A 9,817-nucleotide genomic window follows, 5' to 3' on the forward strand; every position below is an offset into this window, starting at 1 on the left:
GATACAGTATAACCCAGAATTTTACTTATAACTAAATGGACATCTTCACAAAATTTTGCGATCTTGGGGCAGAACCAGAACACATGGGAATGAGTCACATTTACATCTCCACAGCTTCTCCAACACGGTTGTGGTAATGAAGTGTGTTTGTTCCTAATTTTGGGTGTTATAAAAAATCTTATTACATTTTTCCAGTAATGCAATCTCCAGACACGTGATGATGTTGTTGACTGCTGTGTTTTCCAGATTTCTGACCATTCCTCATCGGATGTGTTCCCTCCCAACTCTCTCTGCCACTTCAGTTTTACACACGTTGTTGTACACCCTCTTGCCTCCGTTATATGCTCGTAAATTGTTGAGATTATTCTAAATTTTTTTGCATTGTAGGCTTCAGTTATGGTTTTGATTATTGAATTTTTATCCAGATTTACACTATGTTTTACTTCTTTATTTAAAAAAGTCCCTAATCTGCAAATATCTGTAGTGATCTTGATTACTTAGATCATATTTTTGTTTGATCTCCTGGAAGTTAATAAAATTCCCATCTTTAATTAGTGTACATATCACTGTTAATCCATTAGGAACCCACTGTTTAAATATTTGGTCCATAGAACCAGGGATAAAACCCTTATCATAAGCTATCCATCAAAGCAGTCCAAACTCTTTTTCCAGTTTGTATTTTCATACCAGATTAAACCATATTTTTAGTGTAAACTGAGTGACTAAATTCAGCTGTTTAATTACACTCATTGCTTCTTCTCTGTCTCCTATAAGGCTTTGGATTTCTCTTCCTTGTACTGATTTTTCTAGATTCTTCCATTTGGCTTCATAATCATTGTCACACCAACAAATTATATGCCTGATTTGTGCAGCATGAAAGTATGCCTCAAGGTTTGGGAGTGCCAAACACCCCTTATCCTTTCTTATCTGTAATGTATCAAATTTGATTCTCGGTCTGTGACCATTCCATATAAACGTGGAAATGATTTTGTCCCATAATCTGAATTGTTCTTCAGGTATGTCAATGGGTAGCGACTGAAAAAGGTAGAGAAGTCGGGGTAGGACACTTACTTTTGTGGTCTCTATTTGAGAACCAATGTCTAATGGAAGGGTAGCCCACCAATCCAAATCACTCTTGATTTCCTTATCTAATTTATCGTAATTATGTTTATATAAATCCTCAGCGTTTTGTGATAAGGTAACCCCAAGATATTTCATTCTTGTTGTTCTCCAATTCAAATTATATTTTTGTTGTATGGTTGTGGATGGAAGATATTAAATGTTAAAATCTGAGTTTTGTTCAAGTTAAGCTTGTATCCCGAATAAAAGCCAAATATCTCAAGTTGCTTAATTAATATGGGAATGGATGTGTCAGGATCCTCCAAAAAACAGATCACATCATCTACAAAAAGTCCAATGACATGTTCCTCTTCCCCCACCTCTATTCCTTTGAGATTTCTATTTTGCCTGATTGCTTGTGCAAGGGGCGCTATGAAGATCGCAAACAAGGTAGGAGAAAGGCAGCAGCCCTGTCTGGTAGACTGCTCTAATTTTATGCTCTCAGTTAAACTACCATTTATTCTTATTCTTGCAGTCGGGTTTTGATAAAGTGTTTTAATACATCTGATAGCTTTATCATTAAATCCAAATTTCTCAAGTACGTGATATAGAAAATTCCTATTTATGCTATCGAAAGCCTTTTCTGCGTTGAGGCTTATTAATGCTGCACATTTTCCTTTTTTCGAATATGACTGATAATATATAAAGTTCTCCTTATATTATCTTGGGTTTGACGTCCCTTTATAAAGCCTGTCTGGTCTTCATTGATAATATCACTAATAAAATATTCATATCTTTTAGAAATAACTGAGGTATATAATTTATAATCAACATTTAGTATTGATATGGGTCTATAATCTGAACAAATCTCGCTGGATTTTTTCTTGGGGATCACTGTTATGACCGCTTCTTTCCATGAAGGGGGCATTTCACCATGGTCGAGTGTATATTTGAATGATTTTTCGAGTAGTGGTATAAGCTGTTCTTTAAAGGTTTTATACCACTAGGATGGTAAACCGTCACTACCGGGAGATTTGTTTGACTTTAATTTATTTATTGCTTTATCTATCCCTGTTTCCGTGATAGGAGAGGTCAGATAGTCATTATGATTTTTCCCGACTGAGGGTAAATTCAGTTTCTCAAGAAAAGCTTTTATCTGGTCGATGTCAGCGGAGAGAGGCTGACTGTATAAGTTTCTATAGTAGTTCATAAACTGAGTTCCAATCTTTTAGGGTCATAAATTATTTGATCTGTTTCTATATCCCTTATCTTGTGAATTATCCGATCTGTTTGTTGTTTTTTCAGTTGTTTTGACAATAATTTGTTTGGCCTTGGTCCCACTTCATAGTAGGATTGTTTTAAAAATCTATTCTTCTTTTTATATTTCTGAGGCTACTATTTTATCTATTTTATCCCTAATTTCATTAATTTTTGGAAGCAATGAAGGGTCTTGTGTGGTCTTGTGTTGTTGTTCGATTAAAAAAAGGTTCTCCTTCTCCTTTTTGTATACCTCCTCTCTGTTTTTTTAATCGTGGCAGTCTTGGCAACCAATTTTCCCCTTATAACTGCTTTGAGAGCATCCCATAGAATGACTGGGGTAACCTCTCCATTATCGTTTTCATTTTGATAGGTTATAAAGTCCTTCTTTAGTTCCTCCACGTATGACTTATTATTATATAATATAATATAATATATTATATAATATTCCCACATTTAGCCTCCATAATGTATTTTTCTCCTGTACTTTCAAATTAAGTATAAGGTGGATTGCATAGTGATCAGATACATCTGCTTGTTGAATTTCACACTCTTTTACCCTGTTTAAATCATTATTATTCATGAAGAAGTAATCAATTCTAGCATAGCTGCTGTGGGGGGGGAGAATAGTGTCTATAGTCTTTTTTTAGAGGGGTGAAACTCCATATACCAACTGTCCATGACGATATGAACTATAAAGTGAGTTAGCATATCCGAACCTCTTAAGTTTCTCGTTTTCAAGACAAGACAGAGGCGCTTCTTGTAGAAAAATAATTTGTGACTTGTCTTTCTTTAATTTGGTCATTACCTTCTGACACTTCACAGGATTATTTAGACCATTAATATTGAACTGAAATTATTTAGACCATTAATATTGAACATTAATATTATGATCAATCATTTCTAATGAGTTTAAGCAGCAGTCCAACTCTAAACATAGAAAACAAAAACAAAAAACAACAGTTCAACATTAAACACTTGTACTTATCCATCCCGTATAGTCCCTGTTGGTGGGAGGAGGGATTTGTGCCTCACTACGGTGGGGGCCCTCCCCAGCTGTGAGAATAAACCCACAAAAACTAGAATTGTCCAACATTTGGTGGTTGCAGCAAAATACTCCCTCTTATCGGTTTTACTGATCTATAAACTTAAGTCGTGAGTCATTGTAACTCGTTTGACCCAGATTAGTGTATTAGATTAATACTCTACAATACAAAAGTAAATTTCCTTTTAAGTAGGAAAATAATAGTATTTAAGTTCACCCACGTTGAGCAGCACTATCTAAAGTGGCGACACTGCGTTCAGTCGCTCCTCTGCAGCCACTGCACATCGCAGCTTTTGTCGTCACTTTCACCCTGAATCCACGTCGATTCAGGTCTCGTGCTGCCTCTTCTGCTGTGCTGTAAATCACCAGACCGGTATCCCAATACACCCGCATCTTTGTATAGGGTGTCTGGTACCGGATCCCCTTCTCCTCCAGAGCTGCTTTTATGGGCCCATATGTCTTACGCTTTTCCATAACATCTATTGCGTAGTCGTTATCGAAGTAATGTCTTTCTTGTTAATCTCAATCTTCTGTTGCCACGCTTTCCTAAAGACCAATTCTTTAACGTGAAACTCCAAAAAGTTAACAATTATTGATCTCGGGGAAGCGACAGCTGGTGACTTTGGTATCGATGCTCTGTGTGCCTGCTGGATACGGAGGTCGAGTCCCTCTGGCAGGGTCAGGTGGCATTTAAACAGCTCGTTAACAAATTCAATGACAGATCTTCCCTCTTTTTCCTCTGGCACCCTGTAAATCCTCATATTATTTCTTCTTGAGCGGCTCTCAAGATCAACAACTTTGTCCCGCATCTGCAAGTTTTCTTTCACCACCATCTTTCATCATCTCCAAGCAGGCCAACTCCATGTTCGCTATTCGGGTTTGTGCCTCTGCTATGTTGGTTTTTTGGCTCTGGAGTTCCTGCATAACTTCACCTTTAAACTCCGAAAGGTCTTCTTTCAAAACTTTCTTGACATTGTTTTTAAATTCGTCCAGATCGTGTCTCATTTCTTATTTAAAATCTTTTAGCTCTGTATGGAGCATTGTTAGAGCTTGTAGCAGAGCATTTTGATCAGTGCTAGCTTCAGCTAGCATAGTTTCTCCACTGTCGTCTTTTTCCTCGTGTCTGGTAGACTTGGTCACTTCTGGGATCTGTTGTGTGTCAGTCGTTTTTTTATTCATCATCTGACTCCTTAGCTTTCTCCCTCCGACCATACTTTGATTAAGATGGTATCAGTGTTATTTATGTTGATAGGAGGTAGCTTGTCCAAACCGACTTGAGGATCTCGCTATTATACGTCCATCTTGTTGTAGCACCACGCCAGAAGTCCAATGATGTTTTTCTTATTAAGCTCTTGCCAGCATTGTGCAAACCACAGTTCAAATCAAGGTTGTAGCTGACTTATAATAAACAAGGCAAAGTCAGGGATAACAGTTTTAGTGCCTACCATCACTTTATACAGTCTAACAAACACATGCGTACCTGTCCTTCAGATGAAGTGCTCTTTTGCAACAGTGAAATTCTTTAAGAGGGATGTTTGGTCTTTAAGCACAAAGTTAGCATTAGTTAGCTTCTCCTGATAGATGAGGGCTGCTAACATCAGGTAACGTTGGGAATACTCTTTGTTTTTTCCTAGTTAATGTCTCATCTGTGACTAGTTGTCGTTTGAATCACACAACAATGTGATCAGTGATCAACATGGCTATTTATTTAATTGTGAATGCTTGTGCATTTGTTAAATACGTCATATGTCATAAAGGCAGACAAAAGCATGAGTGATTCTCTCAAGAAACTGAGAGAAGATGGCATTAAGACAAAACCAAAGGGTGCAAAAAAGCCTTCCACCACAATCAGGTGGTGATTCAAGGAGGAGTCATTGAGCATGAAGTATGGAAGACCCTGGATACACTGGAGAGGTTACCTCTTTGGGCTGCAGTGTGGAGGTTAGCATTGCTTCATCACAGCAAGAAGGTCCTGGCTTCAAATCCAGTGCCTATGTGGGTTCTTTCTGTGTGGAATTTGTATGTTCTCCCCATGTCAGGCGCTAGTTTTCACGTAGATCTTTGTAGAGGAGAGACAGTTGTATCAGGACAAGGTGTTCTCCCTTATCCATCTGAGTTTTCAGGATTTTCTGGTTGATGAAGCGCCTTGAGGCGACTTTTGTTGTGATTTGGCGCTGTATAAATAAAATTGAATTGAATTGAATTGAATGTGATGAATGTCCATCAGACATCCTGATGGACAAACAACAAATATTATCAATAGTCTCAAATACATTTCCACCAGATTGCTGTGAAAAAGTCTTTCAACAACATCTTTTTGCTCAGATTTATCATTATTATAAGTTGATGAACTCTCAAATAATCAAAGGTAGCAGCTGTACATCTTTGATATTTTAAAGTACGGGTATTTCCCCATACTTTAACAATGCAAGTATTTCAAAGGGGGTGCCGTAAAGACTTTATAGCAGTGGTCCCCAAACTACGGCCCGCGGGCCGGATACGGCCCGCCTGCACATTTGACCTGGCCCCCTGAACAATATTAGAGATGCATTATTATTTTTTCAGTCTGGCCACGCGATTGGCACTAATGCACCCGTAGAACACTGGGGTGTAGTGGGCCTGCCCGACTGAATCTCTGGAAATGTTTCCTCATGTTAATAAAGCTCATTTGATTTGAATTGTGAACCACGCTAAAAAAAAATTTTTGCTACTACGACGTCACTTTGCCCAGAACGTGAACGTGACACACACCCCCCCCAGAACGGAATAATGGCAAAAAGGTTAGGTAAGAGAAAAATTGATTCAGAATGCAGGGTATTTAACCTGCAGTGGACACACAATTATTTTTTTGTTCAATGCAAAGAAAAGGCTGTTTTGTCTCATCTGTCAAGAGACGGTGGCGGTATTCAAAGAATACAATCTGCGCCGACATTATGAATGCCGTCACAAAGACAAGTATGATAGCTTGCAAGGCCAAATGCGAACAGACAAAATCTCAAAGCTAAAAAGTGGACTGTTAGCTCAGCAGACTGCATTTGTACACCAAACTCAGCTGAACCAGTCATCAGTTCGGGCCAGCTTTTGTGTTGCTCAACTGATAGCAAGCTACGGTAAACCTTTCACTGAGGGAGAGTTTGTCAAGAAATGTTTGAATGTTGTCGTGGAGGAGGTGTGTCCCGATAAGAAAGATGTCTTTAATGCTGTGAGTCTATTGGCGAGCACAATCACCAGACGCGTGGAAGAAATAGGGGGTAATGTATATGCCCAGCTGCAGCAAAAGACGAAAGAATTTGACTTTTTTTCATTAGCACTGGATGAGAGCACGGACGTGCAGGACACAGCGCAGCTTCTTATTTTTATTCGTGGAGTTAGCGCAAACTTTGAGATTTGTGAGGAGCTGGCAGCCCTCCAAAGCCTGAAAGGCACTACGACGGGGGAGGATATTTTCGACAAAGTATGTCAAACAGTGGAAGAGTTGGATCTGGACTGGGCAAAGCTTGCTAGCATCACGACTGGCGGGGCTTCTTGTATGGTGGGCGCATCTCGGGGCCTAATAGGATGCATGAACCGCGAGATGGAAGAACGGGGTCTCACCGCCCCTCTACAAGTCCACTGCATAATTCACCAGCAAGCGCTTTGCTGCAAAGTGTTGAAGTGGGATTCTGTCATGAAGGCTGTGGTATCATGCATAAACTTCATTAGAGCAAATGGACTTAAACACAGGCAGTTCCAACAATTCCTGTCTGAACTGGAATCTGCGTACGGAGATGTGCTGTACTACACAGAGGTCCGATGGTTGAGCCGTGGCAGAGTTTTGAGACGTTTTTACGAGCTGCTACCCGAAATTAACGCATTTCTTCATTCAAAAGGCAAAACGGTCCCAGAGCTGATCGACCCAGAATGGAAGTGGCACCTCGCATTTTTAACAGACGTGACGGAAATGCTGAACGGCCTTAAATTGCAGCTACAAGGCTAGGGGAAACTCATTCGCGACATGTATTCCCACATAAAAGCATTTGAGTTGAAACTAGCGCTGCTTTTGTAACAAGTGAAAAAGCACAACTTCACCCATCTCCCTGCTACCCAAAACCTTTCTGCAGAGAACCCAGCGGTCCTGTTCCCAGCTGAAAAGTGTGTGGAAGCACTGGAAATGCTGAAGGCGGAGTTCAGTGTGCGATTCCGTCAACTACATGTTCATGCAAAAGAAATCCATCTTTTCCAAAACCCCTTTGTTGCCGACATCGATGAAGCCCAGCCTTTTTATCAGTTTGAGCTGGCTGAGTTACAGAACTCTGATGTTCTGAAAGATGCATTCAAGCCCAACAGTCTCGTTGACTTCTATGCCGCCCTCCCAAATGACACGTACACTAACATAAAAAAACACGCAATGAAGATGTCCACACTTTTTGGCAGCAGGTATATCTGCGAGCAAACCTTTTCACGCATGAAACTCATGAAAACTCAGATGAGATGAAGATTGACAGATGAACATCTGCATCAGTGTTTGAGACTGGCTGTGACTAGAATGGAACCGGACATTCAACTTCTCACCGGCCAGATGCAGGCCCACAGTTCACACTGATGAACATACAGTACATAGGTAAGCTCACTTTTGTGACTTGAATGAGTTATTCTGAGTATAAACAAATATAATCATAATAAAAGCTACTGGGATAAAATCCATCTCCACAACCACTGAAAAAAGCTTGTGAAAATGTTTTGTGCTGTGTAGGTGCTGTATCACTTAGTTCGGTTTCTCAGCCTGCTTGCTTTGTGGTTTTCAGAGGGAAGTTGGTGAGAGAGAGCAAACAGTGGTGTCTACTAGGCTACCCTACTGGAACCTACAAAAGTGGATTATAAGGAAAGAACACAAGAACTTTGAGAGACTGCTCATATGAGTCATTTAAGAGATTCTGCTCTGACAACTGAAGCGTAAGATTGTGCACGGCACAACAGAAACTTTCTTTCTGTGATGAACCCAGAGAGGGTTATTTGGTTATTATTAATTTCAGAAATACTGTTATTATATATTTCCTGACTTTTTTTCTGTGAAGAACCCAGAGAGGGTTATTTGATTATTTATTGATGTCATAAATAGTGTTATTAAGTATTTCCCAAGTTAATTTTTTCTGTTAAGAACCCAAAGAGGGTTATTTGATCTCGGAAAGGGTTATTAATATTTGGTTATGTGTGGCTTTCTGGAAAACAATAAATGTTTACATTTTGGCAAACCTGCGATCGTCACACTTTTTCTGTTACAAACTGACCCTGGCCCCCCATCAGAGAAGGAAAAAGTTATGTGGCCCTCACTGGAAAAAGTTTGGGGACCCCTGCTTTATAGGGTCTTTACCTTACAACAGAAAGCACACTGAGACAACCACTGTTGTCTTTTGGCCATATAAATAAAACTGAACTGAACTAACAAGTGAAAAAGTTGTTTGGCCGAGTGACTACTCCAGTGCTCAAAGTAGTATTCATTAGCCCTTTGGCAAGCTACTTGAACGGAGGCCATGAGCAAGGTACTGGTACGGGTTGAGACCCCTGATTCAGATGTTCCCTTTATATGTGCCTTCTTGAGCAGAGGAACCTTGTGAGCACTTGCGAGCAAGATTTGAGTCCATTACGGCGTAGTATGTTACCAATGGTGTTCTCTGTGACTGTGGCCCAGACTGCCTTTAGGACATTAACAAGTAGCCCAAACAAGTCCCATGTAGTTTGGGCTGATTCACCACCTTTCGTGTGATCGTCCTCATGTGGCAAGATATTGCATGAAGCTCAAAGAGAAGAGCGATTAATGATCATTTTACATTTCTTCTATTTTTGAAGAATCACATCAAGAATTGTCCCATTCTTGCTTCTTGCTGATGGTCTTGTAGCCTATTCCAGCCTTGTACAGGTCTACAATCTTGTCCTGATGTTCTTTGACAGCTCTTTTGGTCTTGTCTGTGGTGGTGATGGAGAGGTTGGAATGGACGACCACACCACACTCTGTTCGTGTGATTGTCAAGCATGTAAAAAACTCTGCTTGTGTGTGGCAAAGCATGTAAAGGTCACCATGGGCATTTCAGATTTCACACAGGTGGTTGGTTGGTTGTAACAGTCTGGAAATGGAATGAAGGGTTATTAACCCTCTGGGCTCCACGGACACCAAATCACATGACTTATTTAAGCTGACATAGCAACAAGCTTGTGTTGAAAGTTCAGACTTGAAAGTATACACCAGTTTTTACATTTTATTGAAAGGCCACTAAATCCAGAGTTATGATAAATAAATAAATATATATATGTATTTATTTATTTATTTATTTATCATAAGTGATGCATAAGTGATGCTTTTTTCTAAATACTACTTACTAAATACTAAATACTACTTCTAAATACTTTTCTAAATACTATTGTCGTAAATTTTTTTAAAAAGCGTTTTCTAAGGACAGCGCAAAAAGAGTAAAGAAAGAA

General features: G+C 39.5%; 1 long non-coding RNA gene across 2 annotated transcripts in view; it reads right to left on the reverse strand.

The window, feature by feature from the left end:
- Window positions 1-9,817, reverse strand: part of LOC146372283 (uncharacterized) — a 154,048-nt gene that overhangs the window by 132,156 nt on the left and 12,075 nt on the right. The gene's annotated exons all lie outside the window — the stretch shown is intronic.

The sequence above is a fragment of the Perissodus microlepis genome, chromosome 15 (assembly GCF_051167445.1).
Source record: "Perissodus microlepis isolate ML-2025 ecotype Zambia chromosome 15, ASM5116744v1, whole genome shotgun sequence".
In the NCBI taxonomy this organism is placed as follows: Eukaryota; Metazoa; Chordata; class Actinopteri; order Cichliformes; family Cichlidae; genus Perissodus; species Perissodus microlepis.